Source organism: Vidua macroura, chromosome 24 (genome assembly GCF_024509145.1).
Source record: "Vidua macroura isolate BioBank_ID:100142 chromosome 24, ASM2450914v1, whole genome shotgun sequence".
In the NCBI taxonomy this organism is placed as follows: Eukaryota; Metazoa; Chordata; class Aves; order Passeriformes; family Viduidae; genus Vidua; species Vidua macroura.
In genome coordinates this window covers 878,459-893,813 of record NC_071594.1, presented here as the reverse complement: position 1 = coordinate 893,813, position 15,355 = coordinate 878,459, and the positions used below count along the sequence as shown (strand labels likewise).

At 49.5% G+C, this 15,355-nt stretch overlaps 1 pseudogene; it reads right to left on the bottom strand.

The window, feature by feature from the left end:
• Window positions 1-8,068: 8,068 nt before the first annotated feature.
• LOC128818488 (zinc finger protein 239-like) lies at window positions 8,069-10,463 on the bottom strand (annotated as a pseudogene).
• Window positions 10,464-15,355: the final 4,892 nt, after the last annotated feature.

Below are 15,355 nucleotides of genomic sequence, written 5' to 3'. Positions count from 1 at the left end.
TTTAGTAATTTAGAAACAATCAGCTGGAACTTGTAGGGAAAATCCTAATAAAGTGGCAAGGGTAGTAAAGATGATTATAAAAACTCAGAATCCAGATTGAGATGATATACAAGTAATATTAGATATCCTAATTTCTACAGAGAAAGAGATGGAACTTAAAGCAGCCAAGGAAAGGGCAAGGGAGGATATCAGAAATAGGCTCGTAACAGGAACTCTAGATGATAATTTTCCAACCGAGGATCCAGGGTGGGATCCTAATGCACCTGGGCATATGCAGAGGCTGAAGAAATATCAAGAGTGTGTCCAGACAGGGGGTCAGAATGCTGTGCCTAAGACTATAAATTCGTCTAAATTGTATGAGATAAGGCAGGAGAAGAAAGAAACCCCTACTGTGTTTTTGGAAAGGCTTAAGGAAGCAGCGAGAAAATACACAGATCTCCAAACAGATGCACCACAAGCAAAGATTTAGCTCGCTCTCATTTTCCTGGGGCAGTCACAGGATGATATTAGGAGGAAATTGCAAAAATTAGAAGGGGAGGAATTAAGAAATCTGGATAAATTGCTCGAAGTAGCCTGGAAGGTATACAATAACAGGGAAAAAGAGACCAGTAAAAGGCAACAGCAAAATCTCCTGGCAGTGATACAAGGGAAAGGAAACCCATGCATCAGAGGGAGTGGCAGTGGTGGCCATGGACTGGGGAGGGGAGGTGGACTTGGCAGGGAACACGGGGGAACTGTAGCGTCAAGATTGGGATTTAACCAGTGTGCTTATTGCAAACAAGAAGGTCACTGAAAGAATGAGTGCCCAAACCAGTATTACCAGGGCAACCAACCAAGCCAGGATCAGGATATTTCAAAATTAATGGTCCTGGGGGAATACAGTAGCTGACAGGATATATGAAAGGATATATCCTGAAACAGGATATATGAAGGAACCTTTAGTGACCATACAGCTAGGTGATAGAGCAGTAAAATTCCTGGTGGATACAGGGGCCACGTATTCTGTACTAAATGATTTGCAAGGACAAATTGGGGACAAACAAACGACAATAGCTGGGGCCACAGGGAAGGAGGAGAATCGGCCATTCCTACAACCCCTAGATCTGTGTTTTGGAAATAAAGTCTTAATGCATGAATTCTTATATATGCCTGAGTGTCCAATTCCCCTTTTAGGGAGAGATTTATTGGCAAAACTTGATGCGGTAATAACCTTTGAGAATGGGGAACTTTTAATGAAAATACCTGAATCAAAGACGGGACAAATTCTAATGATTAAAGAAAAACCACTTCCTTCTATTCCTGGGGAAGTAGAAGATGCAGTAATTCCTTCAGTATGGGAAACAGATACACCTGGAAAATCTAAATTAGCACAACAAATACATGTCGAATTAAAGGAAGGGGCAAAAGCAGTACAGGTCAAACAGTATCCTATAAAACCAGAAGAACATCAGGGAATAGTAAAAATTATTGATAAATTCTTGAAATACCAAATTTTAGAAGAATGTGAATCAGAATATAATACACCTATATTTCCAGTGAGGAAACCCAATGGTGAGTATAGACTAGTGCAGGATTTGAGAGCAATAAATGAAATAACTAAGGACATTTATCCAGTGGCTGCTGATCCCTACACATTGTTGACATCCCTGAGATATATAAATAGTTTATAGTAATTGATCTAAAAGATGCCTTTTTCTGCATACCCCTTGACAAAGAAAGTAGGAACCTGTTTGCCTTTGAGTGGGAAAATCCAGGGAACGGAAGAAAAACCCAGCTCACCTGGACACGACTCCCACAAGGACTCAAGAACAGCCCAACCCTATTTGGAAACCAACTGGCAAAGGAGCTGGAGATTTGGACTGCAAATGGGCAAGTACTGAAAGAACAGTATCTGCTGCTACAGTATGTTGGTGATATACTGATAGCCACAGAGGAGAAAGCAACCTGCATAAAGGTAACAATCAAGATTTTAAATTCACTGGGAATGGAAGGATATAAGGTGTCTAAAGAAAAAGCACAAATTGCCTGACAGACTGTGATTTACCTGGGATATGAAATCTCACAATGGCAGTGAAAAATGGGTACTAACCATATTCAAGCTATTTGTGCCATTCCAGAGCCCCAGAATCTACATGAGCTGCGAGTCTTCCTTGGGATGACAGGGTGGTGCTGCCTGTGGATCATGGACTATGATCTAATTGCAAAACCCTACTATGAGGCCCAGAAGATGCAGCCATTTACCTGGGGCAAACCACAGAAGGAGGCCTTCCTCAAACTAAATGAGGCCTTGACAACTGCTTCTGCATTGGGGTTACCTGATTTGTCCAAAGATTTTCAGCTGTTTGCACATGAAAGGCTGTACCTAGCATTGGGAGTCCTAACCCAATGTTTGGGAAGCTGGAAAAGGCCGGTGGGCTACTTTTCCAAACAACTTAACAACGTCAGTGCCGGATGGCCTTCATGTCCGCGGGCAGTCACAGCCACTGTGATGATGATACAAGAAGCCAGGAAGCTCACCATAGGAAGGCACATAGATGTCTATGTACTGCATATGGTAACTACTGTGTTGGAGCAAAAGGGGGGACATTGGCTATCCCCAAGCCAAATGATGAAATTCCAGGTAATCTTAACGGAGCAAGATGATGTAACATTAAAAACAACTAACCTTTTGAACCCAGCCTTGTTCCTAGGTACAATATCTGAAGAAAGCCCACTGGAACACGATTGCGTGGAAGTACTAAAACACACCTGTGCGGCTAGAGCAGATCTGAAAGATGTCCCCCTAGAACAGCCAGACTGGGAGTTGTTCACAGATGGAAGCAGTTTCATGGAGAATGAAATCAGGCACGCTGGATATGCGGTAACAACAATCAGTACAGTGGTAGAGGCAAAAGAATTGCCACCAAATACATCCACCCAGAAGGCAGAACTGGTTGCTTTAACCAGAGCACTAGAATTAAGTGAAGGGAAAAAGGTGAACATATGGACTGATTCAAAATATGCATTTGGAGTGGTGCATGTGCACAGGGCTCTATGGAAAGAACAGGGCCTGCTTTCATCTCAAGGGATGCACATTAAACATCAAGATGCAGTTCTGCAGCTGATAAGAGAAGTACAAAAACCTGAAGAAGTGGCAATTATGCACTGTAAAGCACATCAATTGGGAAGCTCCAAAATTTGTGAGGGAAATCAAAAGGCAGACTGGACAGCCCAACAGGCTGCTCGAAAGGTGCAAACAGCAATGGCATTGGTACCTTTAAAACTTAATGTATCTCAATTCAATTTACCTCCATAGCCAAAATATTCAGCAGAAGATGAGAAATTGGGACATTTGCTGAATGCACGGAAGAATCCAGAAGGGTGGTATGTAACTGCACACGGACAGATAGTGGTACCCCCCTTGGTAATGAGAGAGGTTCTACAAATTAAACATAACGAATGTCATTGGGGTGCAGAGGCATTGGTAAAGTTTCTAAAACGCAATTTAGTCTCAGTACGAATGTTAACAATGGCAAAATCAATAATGTCAAAATGCGAGATCTGCTTGAAAACAACCCATTGGTTAGACGACAGGCACAACTAGGAAGGGTTTCGGGTAAGGATAGAACCAGGAGATTATTGGCAGGTAGATTTTGTAGAATTACCAAGAACTCGAGGATACAAATATCTGTTAGTAGGGGTTGATACAGTTTCTGGATGGCCAGAAGCCCTTCCCAGAGGCACAAACCAAGCAAAAGAAACAGTTAAGTGGTTACTACAAGAAATCATTCCCAGATTCAGGGTACCTCTAGGGATATCATCAAATAGGGGACTCCATTTCATAGCCACGGTGGTAAAAGAAGTAAGTAGGTTGCTGGGAATAACTTGGGACCTCCACACACCATGGAGACCCCAGTCAAGTGGACAGGTAGAGAGGATGAATCAGACACTAAAAAGGCAAATCAGTAAAATATGTCAAGAAGCCAAACTGCAGTGGCCACAGGCTTTACCAATAGCATTTCTGAGAATTCGGATAAAGCCTAGGAGTGGGATGTCAGTCAGTCCTTATGAGATATTGTACGGGAAACCATACGAATCTCCTGGACCCAATCCAAATTTACATGTCACAGGAAATCAGGAAGTATATAACTATGTTCTGTCTCTCGGGAAAACTTCAGCAGGACTTTGGAGCACCCTCGTGTGGAATAGGCCGCTGACTCTTGAGAATCCAGTTCATGACATACATCCAGGAGATGAAGTGTACATTAAGAATTGGAATGAAGAATCATTGAAAGAGAAGTGGACTGGACCCCATCAGGTACTACTGACCACCTTTATAGCAGTCAAGGTAGCTGGAGTCGACTCCTGGATACACTACACTCGAGTGAAGAAAGCCCATCCCGGACTGCGGACTGTGTAAACTGTGGGACCAACAAAGCTGCAGAATAAGGTGTGTTTAATTGTTTCAAGAATGTTACCATTAATTGTACCAATGCTCATTTCATGGTCTTTGGGATGTGGAATGCAAAAAGATCAATTAATCACTCTTCATTCTAGAATGAAGAGGGAGGTACAGGCAGAAACACAGGTGATAAAGGTTTCCAATGCAATTCGGGCTGAGAATGTAATGATTGGATTAGTTAAAGATTTTGCCAAAATGCAGAACACTAGCAAAATAACTGCCTGTCTGCCAATACCAAAGGCAGCGGGAGACTCAATAAATTGGGGAATTATAACAACGAAACTGCCTGAAATACAAAAGAACAAAACAATCACATGTAAACAGGTACCAGAATCAAGACAGGTAGTCAAGGTAACCTGGAAAGTAATAAGTCAATGGTTGCATCCTTTGAGTCAACAAGACTGTCTTCAAAATAATGGCACAATAGGGTATCCAATAGGATGGTCGGGGGGCATCCCAAATAAATGGCAATACTACTTACCACATTATAAAAAGATTACAGAAAATGTTACAGAAACCACTATGGTGTGGAAGTGTGAGGCAAAAGATCACAAAGGTCAAATAGAGCCTTGGGACAGTGCATGGTCTCTAAGTATACTTCAAAAATTCCAGTACATGGCAACCACCCCTTGGTGCATTAAATGGGAAGTTCAGAAAATGAAACAGATCCAGCAGTAACAAACACTGGCACTAGTAGTAGAATAAAGGCAGACAAAGTAAGTTGGTGGGCATGTAATAAAACTTATGATTGCACTTCTGATGATATAGAGATAAAACAAATGCCACCACTGGTAGTAGCCTTACAAATTGGCTGTGCCTGCAGAGGCATCAAACACAAACAGGGTAAAGTGAATTACAAAATACTTATAGGATGTACCAGGGGTACACTCCAAAGTCCAGGACAATTTGTACAGGCAACAAGTGATGGTACCTGGACAACCCATCTACCTGTAGATGGAAAAGTAAAAGAAATTACTTTAGGCCTCCCTACTTTATGTCCAATTTGGGAAAAGTCCCCATTTAAGGGAAAACACGAACTTCTGCAGATAAGCAAGACGAGAAGTTCCAGATAATGAAAATCAGGATGACACTTGGCAAGAACCCTCTAGTGGAGTGAAAGTTGGGTGGGCCCTAGAGTCTTTGCTTGGTCCTACAGCAAACTATCAGAATAAAGAAATGTTGTACAAACTTACAGGTCAGGTAGATAGACTGGTAAGAGTCACTAGGGAAGGATTTAGAGAATTAAACGTACAATTACAAGCCACCACAAAAATGACCTTACAAAATCAATTGGCCTTAGATTTGTTACTTCTGAAAGAGCATGGAGTGTGTGGATTTTTAAAGAGACAGATTGATCATTGGTACATTCATATCCCAAATGTAACTGCAGATGTAGAATATGACATCAATCAGTTAAAACAAAAAGAACATGAAGCACAAGAAGAGCAAAAAGATTTGACTACGAGCTGGTTATATAAAGTCTTCAAAGGGTTAGGGTGGAATGTGAGTTCATGGATTAAGTCTATCATCGAGAGTGTGATAATCCAATTAATTGTGTTCTTAGTAATTTGGTTAGTCTACAGTGTCCTAAAAGGAGAAATACAGAAGAGGACATCCTGGAACCAGAAAATAATCAAGGCACTAACATGGGATCCACAACTGTCATCCTCTGATCCTCCAGTTCATGACAGCATCCATGACGATGTTTACATCAATCCTGGATTTGAAGAACATCATGTATAAACTCAGAAACTAAAAGACTGTATCAAGTGAAAGCATTTGCACTTATAGTGAAGTGAAAATCCTTTCAAAAGGTGAAAAAGATAGTAAAAGGGTTTTAAAATCATGAGGATTTGGGGAGTTAGAAGGAAAATTAAGCTTAGTAGGCCCTGGGAAAGTATAGGCCTTGTATTTGCTAGAACTGCACCTATGTAGCTAGTATATGGTAAATGGTATAGTTGTTAGATGTGATGATTGTTTAGTAATTAGATATAATTACTGTTTAATCGTAAGAATAATAATGAGAAACTGTGGTCAGGGGCTTAAGAAAGACCATAAGAAACTCATGCTTGAATAAACTCAATGTATACAATAGAACAATGTAAGATTAATAATTAATATGTAAGTGATATAACCAGAGAATATAAAGTACATTCAGCTTGCAAGCCATGTCGGAGTCAGATTTGGGTCTGTACCCTTGATTCCCAGAGCTCTACAATAAAAGCACCTGCATATAATCATATTCCGTGATTATGCGTATTCCTGAAATCTAACAACATATCTGCACATCGGCCACAACCTACAATAGCTACTCAGCGAACCTCGATCCCATGTGCACTGAGAGCCAGGCACAAATGCCACCTCTGATCTGATACCCAGAGCCTGGGGAAATGACTTCTTTTTCCCATGGAAAATGGCCCCCATTGCGGCCACTCGCAATGGTCCACACTGGCATCCTGACCTCAACATTTCCAAACTTTGCAGGATTTCTCCAAAACTACAGATGTCAGCAATGAGGAACATGTGTGACCTTAAAGCCCCAAACCCCAGCTCTAAGTAGATCCCCAGAGCCTGGGGAAATTACTTCTTTTTCCCATGGAAAATGGCTTCTCTTTGCAGCCACTCCCACTGGCCCACACTGGCATCCTGACCTCAACATTTCCAAACTTTGCAGGATTTCTGCAAAACTACAGATGTCAAGAACTAAGAACCTGTGTGACCTTAAAGCCCCAAACCGCAGCTCTAAGTAGATACCCTTCTTCTTCTTCTTCTTCTCTGGAAAACACAGGACTACTCTTCTCTCTTCCTCTGTTCAAACATTTCATGGGATCACAACTATTTCAACATCTGCTTATCTTAGCATGGAGGCCTTTGCTCAATATCAATTTGAACACCTTCATCTCCCCATAGTTTCTTGCGTTATAAGGGAAAAAAAAGTGTATTTTCTCCATAGCTTACAATAGAATTTCAGCTCCAAAAACAACTCTCTTCACCCCTCCCATCTGGGACTTAACTTCTTCCTCACTGATCTCAATGTCTTCATGTTGTTTGTTTACATGCTTGCATCTTGTTCTTTTCTCTCACTCGAGGGATGACTGAAGCACTGAAAGGCTTAACATCCTGCCTGAGGCCCACCTGACCCGCCGGTAACTTGTGGCGGTAACTGCGGCTGGGCCGTCTCAGGATCGGCCTCGTGGTTGGTCTTTGGTTTTCTGCACGGCCGCAGGGGTCTCTGGTCTCAGATGCGCTGGGGGGAGTGGGCCTGATGGCAAGATCTTCACAGCTGCAGCTGGCCCTGCAGCCTCCCTCGCCTTCCTGCCCGGCAGCTGCTGGAGCCTGACGTGGCAGGACCTAAGCCGATGGGGGGCCGGCGAGCAGCCCAGGGAGTGGGAAAGGGGCCCGGCCCGCAGCAGGACCACCCGGCCCGGCCTGGCCAAGACGGGGCCAGGACCAGGGCCCGCCACCTCCTCACTGACCAGGAGAGAAAGAGACAGTTCCCCGATTTTTTTATCTTTAACATGTGCGTTTTACATGTTCACGTCCATGTTTACATGTTTACGTCCATCTTCTCAGTGGTTCAACAGATTGTCAGTTAAACAAAAAGCGTTGCATCACTTTCCTAAATTTCCTCCCATTCCGAACCAAGACAACACTTATCTTGCAATCCAGGACGTGTCCTCACTGGCTGCCCCCATTCTCCAGAGGTCATGGTGTCCAAGAGACTGCAGCTGCCAGTGCCAGGAACAAAGGAGATGGATAATGGTTTCAGAAAGCTCCAGAATTCATTTCTTACCCCCAAAAGACAGGGCAAAGGTAGGGCCGTGGGGTTTGTACAGGGTATCCCAGGGTTGGAGTTAGGGTTTGGGTCAAGGGAGGAGTTATTAGCAATACAAGAAGGGCGAGATCAAATTCCTGCCTCTTAGCAACAGGGGCACTCCACACAGAATGTGTCCCCAAATCCTAAATTCCCCCTCAAACACCTGTGAAATGGTGGAACTTCAGATATTTTTGATCAATTTCTTTCATTTAACCCTGTTTTAGATATTTTTAAGGGATAAAGATGAATCAGAAGAAAATTAAGGCCAAACCAAAAAGAAATCCAGCCAGGTGTGTTCCCAACATGGATCACAGGGAATGTGGGTCACCACGGCTGTGCCTAACGTGGTTTCTGTAGTGGGGGATGGAGCTGGAGCAGCGCACGAAGCTGTTCCCGCACTCGGGGCACTCATAGGGCTTCCCTTACCGGTGCCTCCATTGGTGTCTGGTCAAGTGAGAGCTCTGTGAGAAGCTCTTCCCACACTGGGGACACTCGTAGGGCCTCTCCCCAGTGTGGATGCGCCGGTGGGTGACGAGGGCGCAGTTGTGCTTGAAGCCCTTCCCACAGTCGGGGCAGCGGAAGGGCTTCTCCTCTGTGTGAATCCGATAGTGCAGGAGGAGATGGGAGCTGTTCTGAAACCCCTTCTCACATTTGGAACACGCGTAGGGCCTCTCCCCAGTGTGGATCTTTTGGTGGACGATCAGGGCAGCATGCTGCCTGAAGCTTTTCTCACATTCCCCACACTCATGGGGCTGTTTCCCCAGTATGGAACATCTGGTGCCTGATCAGGTGGGAGCTCTGCCTGAAGCTCTTCCCACAATCCCCACATTCATAGGGCCTCTCCCCAGTGTCGATGCACAATATGACAATATTGGCATTCTGCCTGAAGCCCTGCGTGCAGTCGGGGCAGCGGAAGGGCCTCTCTTCTGTGTGCATGCGCTGGTGCACAAGGAGATGGGCGCTGGTCTGAAACCTCTTCCTGCATTGATCACACTCGTATGGCCTCTCCCCGGTGTGGATCACCTGGTGCTGGATCAGGTGGGAACTTGACCTGAAGCTCTTCCCACACTCCAAGCACTTGTGGGGCTTCTCCCCATCACAGAGCTGCTCACGGACCACCAACTCCAAGCTCTGGCTCGATCTCCGACCGCCTCCCCGGCCCAGGGTGGGTCTTTCCTCCTCAGATCCCTGCGATCTGTGTTTGCAGCCCCTCCTTGTGCGGGATCTCTGGGGCTTTTCCTCCCTGTTGGGTTCCTGCGCCGTGGAGCCGCTCAAAATGGCCTCTTCCAGGAGGCTCTGGCATGGGGATTTGTCCTCCCTGCTCTCCATCCTCAGCTCCTTCCCTTGGGGAGGAAGGACAAGGAGAGGATCTTCCTCTTCCTTGCAGCCTCCCCAGGGCTGCGAATGGGAAATCCTGATTTGGGGAAAACAAGGGAGGAACACATTGAGTTTGAAGGTCCCTCTGCCCAAGTCCATCTCTAGAAGTCCCCGGCCACCTGGGCTCCATAAAAACCTCTCAAACACCAAGATTCAGCCCTGAAAATGCCTCCCAGGAGCTCCCCGTCTCTGGTCCCTCCCCTTTGCTGTTCGGGGGTTCCCCCCTGTCCCAGCTACTGGGGGTCACGCTTGTATTGGGGGTCCCCCTTCCTCCTCGGTGCCCGCCCTCCCCAGGCTGCTGGGAGTGCCAGCAATCCAAAAAGTTCCTCCCTTTTCCATCTCCCCATTTAGGGATGCTGGGGGTTTTGGGGTCCCGTGTCCCTTCTCCCCCTATTCTCTGCTTTGGGGTGCAGGGGCTTCAAGGAGTCCCCCCTGCCCCTCTCCAGGCTGTTGAGGGTCCTGCCAATGGCGGTGCTCCCCCCTCTCTGGGCTCCCCACTTTGGGCTCCTGGGGGACACAGGGCTCTGCTTCTCCAGGCTGCCTCTGCCGGCAGGCGCCACCGGGACCCCCCAATGTCCCCCCCAAGGGGCCTTTTCTGCTCAGCTTTGCAGTTCTTCATTCTCCAAACATCCTCCCAAAAAAACCCAACCCAGGGAACCCCCAGGATATTTGGGCCGAGCTCCCCCTTCCTGGGCACCTGTTGGATGGCGGGTGATGATCCCAGGGGGGCTGCGAATTCAGGGAGTGCTCAACCTCATTGTTACTTCTCCTTTCCTTGATCCTCCTTTGTCCCTCCTCTTCCTCTTCCTTCCGCACCTTGTCTTCCATCCCTCATCCTCCTCCTCCCTAAGCCCACCTCCTTCTCCTACTTCCACCCCTTCTGGTTCTCCTTCTCTATCCCTCCTCTTCCCTCCCTCCTCCTCCTCCCCCCTAAGCCCACCTCTTTGCCCTACTTCCATCCCTTCTGGCTCTCCTTCTCCATCCCTCATCTTCCTTCCCTCCTCCTCCCCCAGGAGCAGCGACACCCTCGGTGCCCCATTCCCGAAGCCCTGGCAGCCCGTGGCAGGAGCAGGGATGGAGCCAGGACAGGTCAGGATGGGCAGCGTGGGGCTCTTGGCTGCTCCCACCCGCTGGGGATGGGGGGAACCCAGCCTGGGCAAAAGGAGAGGCAAACTGGGAAAACTGGGGGCTGCACATCCAAACTGGGGCTTGCTGGGGACCCTGCCTGGGGACTGCCAGCCCTTGGGGCTCCTCTCGGGAGATCCGGGAAGGGGGAACACAGAGAGGGCTGGGGGATGCCAGGAGTGGCAGCACTGGGAGGGACTGGGCTCTACTGGGATTATACTGGGAGTGACTGGGACTGTGCTGGGTTTGTCCTGACATCATACTGGGATCATACTGTCATGCCAGGGCAGACTGTGATCGCACAGTCTGGGATCATACTGGGATCAGACTGGGAGTGGCTACAATCATCCTGGGATTAGAGTGGGTGTGATTGGACCCTGACTGGGGGTTACTGGGAGCTACCAGGCCCATGCTGGGAGCCAGCTAGGGACATAATCAGAGGAACTGGGAGCAACTGGGAGAAAACTAGGGGCAAGTGAGCCACACTGAGGTAACTGGGAGTGCCTGGCAATGACTGACAGAATGTTCAGGGCAACTGGGATATACTGTCAATGTCTGAGACCACACTGGTGGTGACTTGGACCAGACTGGGAGTGACTGGGAATGTGCTGTGGAACTGGGAACACAGTGGGAGCAAGTGGGAGTGACTGGGGTCCTGCTAGAAGGGCCTGGGATCATACTGGGAGTGACCAGGACTATAGTAGTGGAAAGTGGGAGAACTGGGAACACACTGGATGAAAGTGAGAGGGACTGGGAGCAACTGGGACCGTGCTGGGAGAAAATTGCATCATCATATGGAAGGACTGGGAGGGACTGGCCTTGTCTGGGAGCGAGTGGGATCCTGAACAGAGTGAGAGGAAGTAACCAGGCTCATAGTGGGAGTGACTGGGCTCAGACTGGGAGCAGCCACTGCTGGCCCCAGGACCCCCCGAAAACACCTCCCGGGGACCCCCTGATGTCCCCCCGAGGGCCAGCTGCGGCTTGGCTTTGGACCCTGCCAGCTCCAAACATCCTCCCCAAAAAACCCCAAACCCAGGCACCCCCTGGGATATTTGGGCCGAGCTCCCCCTCCCCGGGTACCTGCGGGATGGGCGGTGATGCTCCTGTGGTGCTGCGAGTTCAGGCAGCGCCGGAGCCCCGCGGTTCATCCTCCCCTCTCCTCTGGCTGCTCCCTGCGCCTCTTCCTCTCTTCCTCCCTCCCTCCTCCTCCTGCCCCGCTCCCGAAGCCCAGACTGTGAGGGGAAAGGGGGCAAGGAAGGGGCGGGAACCGTGAGGGGAAGGGGCCGGGCCAAGGGGACGCATGATCCTAAAAGTGCCCGGTTTGGCCTAAAATCACCCAAAAGGGCATCAAATGCAGCCAAAATCCACCAGGTTTGGCCTGAAATCAGCCAAATGGGATTAAAAGTATCTAAATAGGTCTAAAATTCAACCAAAGTAGCCTAAAACTGCCCAAAATGTTTTATAACCCACAAGAAATGGCTTAAAATCACCCTTAAATCTCTCAAATGTGCCTAAAATCCACCCTGAAAGTACCTGGTTTGGCCTAAAATCACCCAAAGGTACCTAAAATCACCCAAACATGCCTGAAACCAACACAAGAAGACTTAAAATCACCCTAAAAAGGATTGGCTCGACCTAAAATTGCCCAAAGAAGTGAAAAACCTACTCAAGTAGGCCCCAAATTCCCAAAAAAGGGACCTAAAATCACCCACACAGGATTAAGATTCACCCATATGGGCCCAGTTTATCCTAAACTCACCCAAACAGGCCCCAACCCCACCCACATGGGCCTAAAATCATCCAAAGGGATCTGAAATCCCCCCTAAACCCCACCAGTTTTGGCCTAAAATCAGCCAAAGGGGCTGAAAATCCACCCGAAAAGGCTCAGAATCCCCACAAGGGATTTGAAGCCCACCCTAAACCTGCCCAGTTCGGCCCAAAATCCCCCAGAGGGGCCGAGCCCGAGGCCGAGCCCAGGATTGGCTCTGGGGTTGCTCCGGGACCTCCGAGTTCGCTCCGGGGAGTTTTGGCCGCGGCCCTGGACGGCCTGGGCGGGACCGGGAGGGACCAGGGAGGGCTCGGGGCGTTTGAGGCTTTTTTGGGCTTTGGGGGATTGTGTTGGGAGTTTACGGGGAATTGTTGGGGGTTTTGGAGAGAATTATTGGGTTTGGGGGAGTTGGGGAATTTTGGGGGTTTTGGATTTTGGGGGTTTTATTGGTGCTTTGAGGGGGGGATGTATTTCTTGGGGTGTTTGGGGGTTAATTGAAATTTTTTGTGTTTTCTTTTGAATTCTGGAAGGTTTTATTGGGATTTGGTGGGGATTTTGTGGGATTCTCTGTAATTTTTTGTGGGTTTTATTGGGATTTTGAAGGGTTTTATTGGAATTTTGGGGGTATTTAGTAGGGTTCTTTGAGGATTTGGGGTTTTTTTTTGACTCTTTGGGGTTTTTTGGGATTTTTGGTAGGATGTTGTGGGGTTTTTAGGGCGTTGCCAGGATTTCTTTGGGTCTTGGGGGGATTTTGTGGGATATTTTGTGGTTTTGGGAATTTTTTGGGGCGGGATTTGTGGGGTTTAATTGGGATTTTGGGCGGTTTGTTGGGATTTCAATAGATTTTGTGGGCTTTTATTGGGATTCTAGAGTGTTCTAATAGGAGCTTGTTAGGTTTAACTGGGATTTTGTGGACTTTCAGAGATTTTAAGGAAATTTTGGTGCCTCTCAGTCCTTCCCTACACCTGGGGAGAACCCCAAAGCCCCCCCAAAATTTCAGTAAAAGCCCCCCAAATCCCCCAAAAATCCTAATAAAACCCTCCAAAATCCCAAAGAATCACACAAAATCCCAGTGAAAGCCACCAAAATTAAAAAAAAACCTCCCAAACATTTCAATAAACCCCCCCAAAAACAACCCCCCAAATCCACAAAACCCCACAAGATCCCATAACCCCCCAAAACCCAGTAATTCTCTCCAAAACCCCAATAATTCCTCCTAAACTCCCAACAAATTCCCCCAAAGCCCAAAAACGCCACCAAAATCCCCCCAGAACCCCCCAGACTCACTGGGGGTCGTCCTGGATCAGGGGGCACTGGCCGCTGGAACAGGAGCCACTTCAGGGGGCCCTCGGAGCCTTTTGAGGAGGGGGCACCATGGGAGACCCCCCAAAAACGGGGGGGGGTGGTGGAACCCCTGTGGTGCCCCCCCCCGAAACCCCCAAACCCCGGTTCAGGGTGGGCTTGGGACCCCCCGGGACCCCCCAAATCTCCCCCAGGACCCCCTCCAGGAATCCCAAACCCTCCAGAGCCCCCCCAGCGGTGGCCCAGGACCACCCTGGAGCACCAAACCACCCCAGGACCCCCTGAGACCCCCAAAGGCCCAGCCCAGGATGTCCCCTGAGACTTCCCCCCAAGACCCCTCCCCAAAGCCCCCCCAGACCACCCCAAAACCCCTGCAGACCCCTCCAGGACCCTCCCCAAACTCCCCCCAGATCCCTCCCTAAACCCTCCCAGCACGCTCCAGGCCCCCCCAGACCCTCCCAGCGCCTCCCCCGCGACCCCCTGTGCAGACCCCCGTCCCCAGCTGTCCCGGCCCCTCAGCAGCTCCCGGAGCCTCCGTCCTCTCCCGCGCCTTCCCCGCTCTCTCCAGCGCCTCCCGCAGGACCCGCCCGAGCCCGGGGGGCCCGGGGCCGCCGGGGGAGGGGGCGCCGCTTCCCGCTCGCCTCTGATTGGCTGGAGCGGCGCGGGGAAGGCGGGCACTGCTGAGGGGAGCCGCGCGGTGATTGGTTGGCTCGGGGAGGGGCGCGTCGCTATTGGCTGGAGGAGCCGGCGCACGCGGCGGAGGCGGGAGATTGTGAAGGGAGAGCGGCTGAGGAGGGAGCTGAGGTGGGGCCGGGGGAAACTGGGGGGGTCTGAGGTGCGTCTGGGGAGAAATTGGGGATTTTTGGGGGAATTGACGGGAAATAGGGCGGTCTGCGGAGGGTTTGGGGGGAATGAGGGGGTCTGAGGGGGCTTTGGTGGGTTTGAGGGGGCTTTAGGGAGCATTGGGGGGAGCTTGAGAGGGTCTGGAGCATTTTCAGTTGGGTTTAGGAAGATCTGAGGGGAATTGGGGGTTCTGAGGGGATTTTGGGGGGTTTGTGAGAGGAACTGGGGGGTTCTGAGGTGGGTCTGGGGGAAATTTGGGGGAGTCTGAGGGGATTTCAAAGGGTTTGCGGGAATTGAGCAGGATTTGGGGCAGTCTGATGGGATTTGGGGGGATCTCAGGTGGGTCTGGGGTCAATTTTGGGGGGAACTGGCGGGGGTCTGAGGGTAATTGGGCGGTTTAGGTGGGTCTGGGGTGGATTTGGGGCTCTGGGGGCACCTAAAGGGGGGGTTCCAGGGGTCGCAGGCCCCCCCAGACGCCCCTTAAAGCCCCCCTGTCCCCACAGAGGGGTCCCGGCCCTGGTGGTGCAGGACCCCTGGCCCAAGCCCAGCATCTCCATCAACAACCTGAACGAGGAGATCAAGAAGGACGGTGTGGGGGACTGGGGAGTCCTGGGGGGTCTGAGAGTGTCTGTGGGTGTCCCCAGAGGCTCAGGCTGTCCCTTTTGTGTCCCCAGAGCTGGAG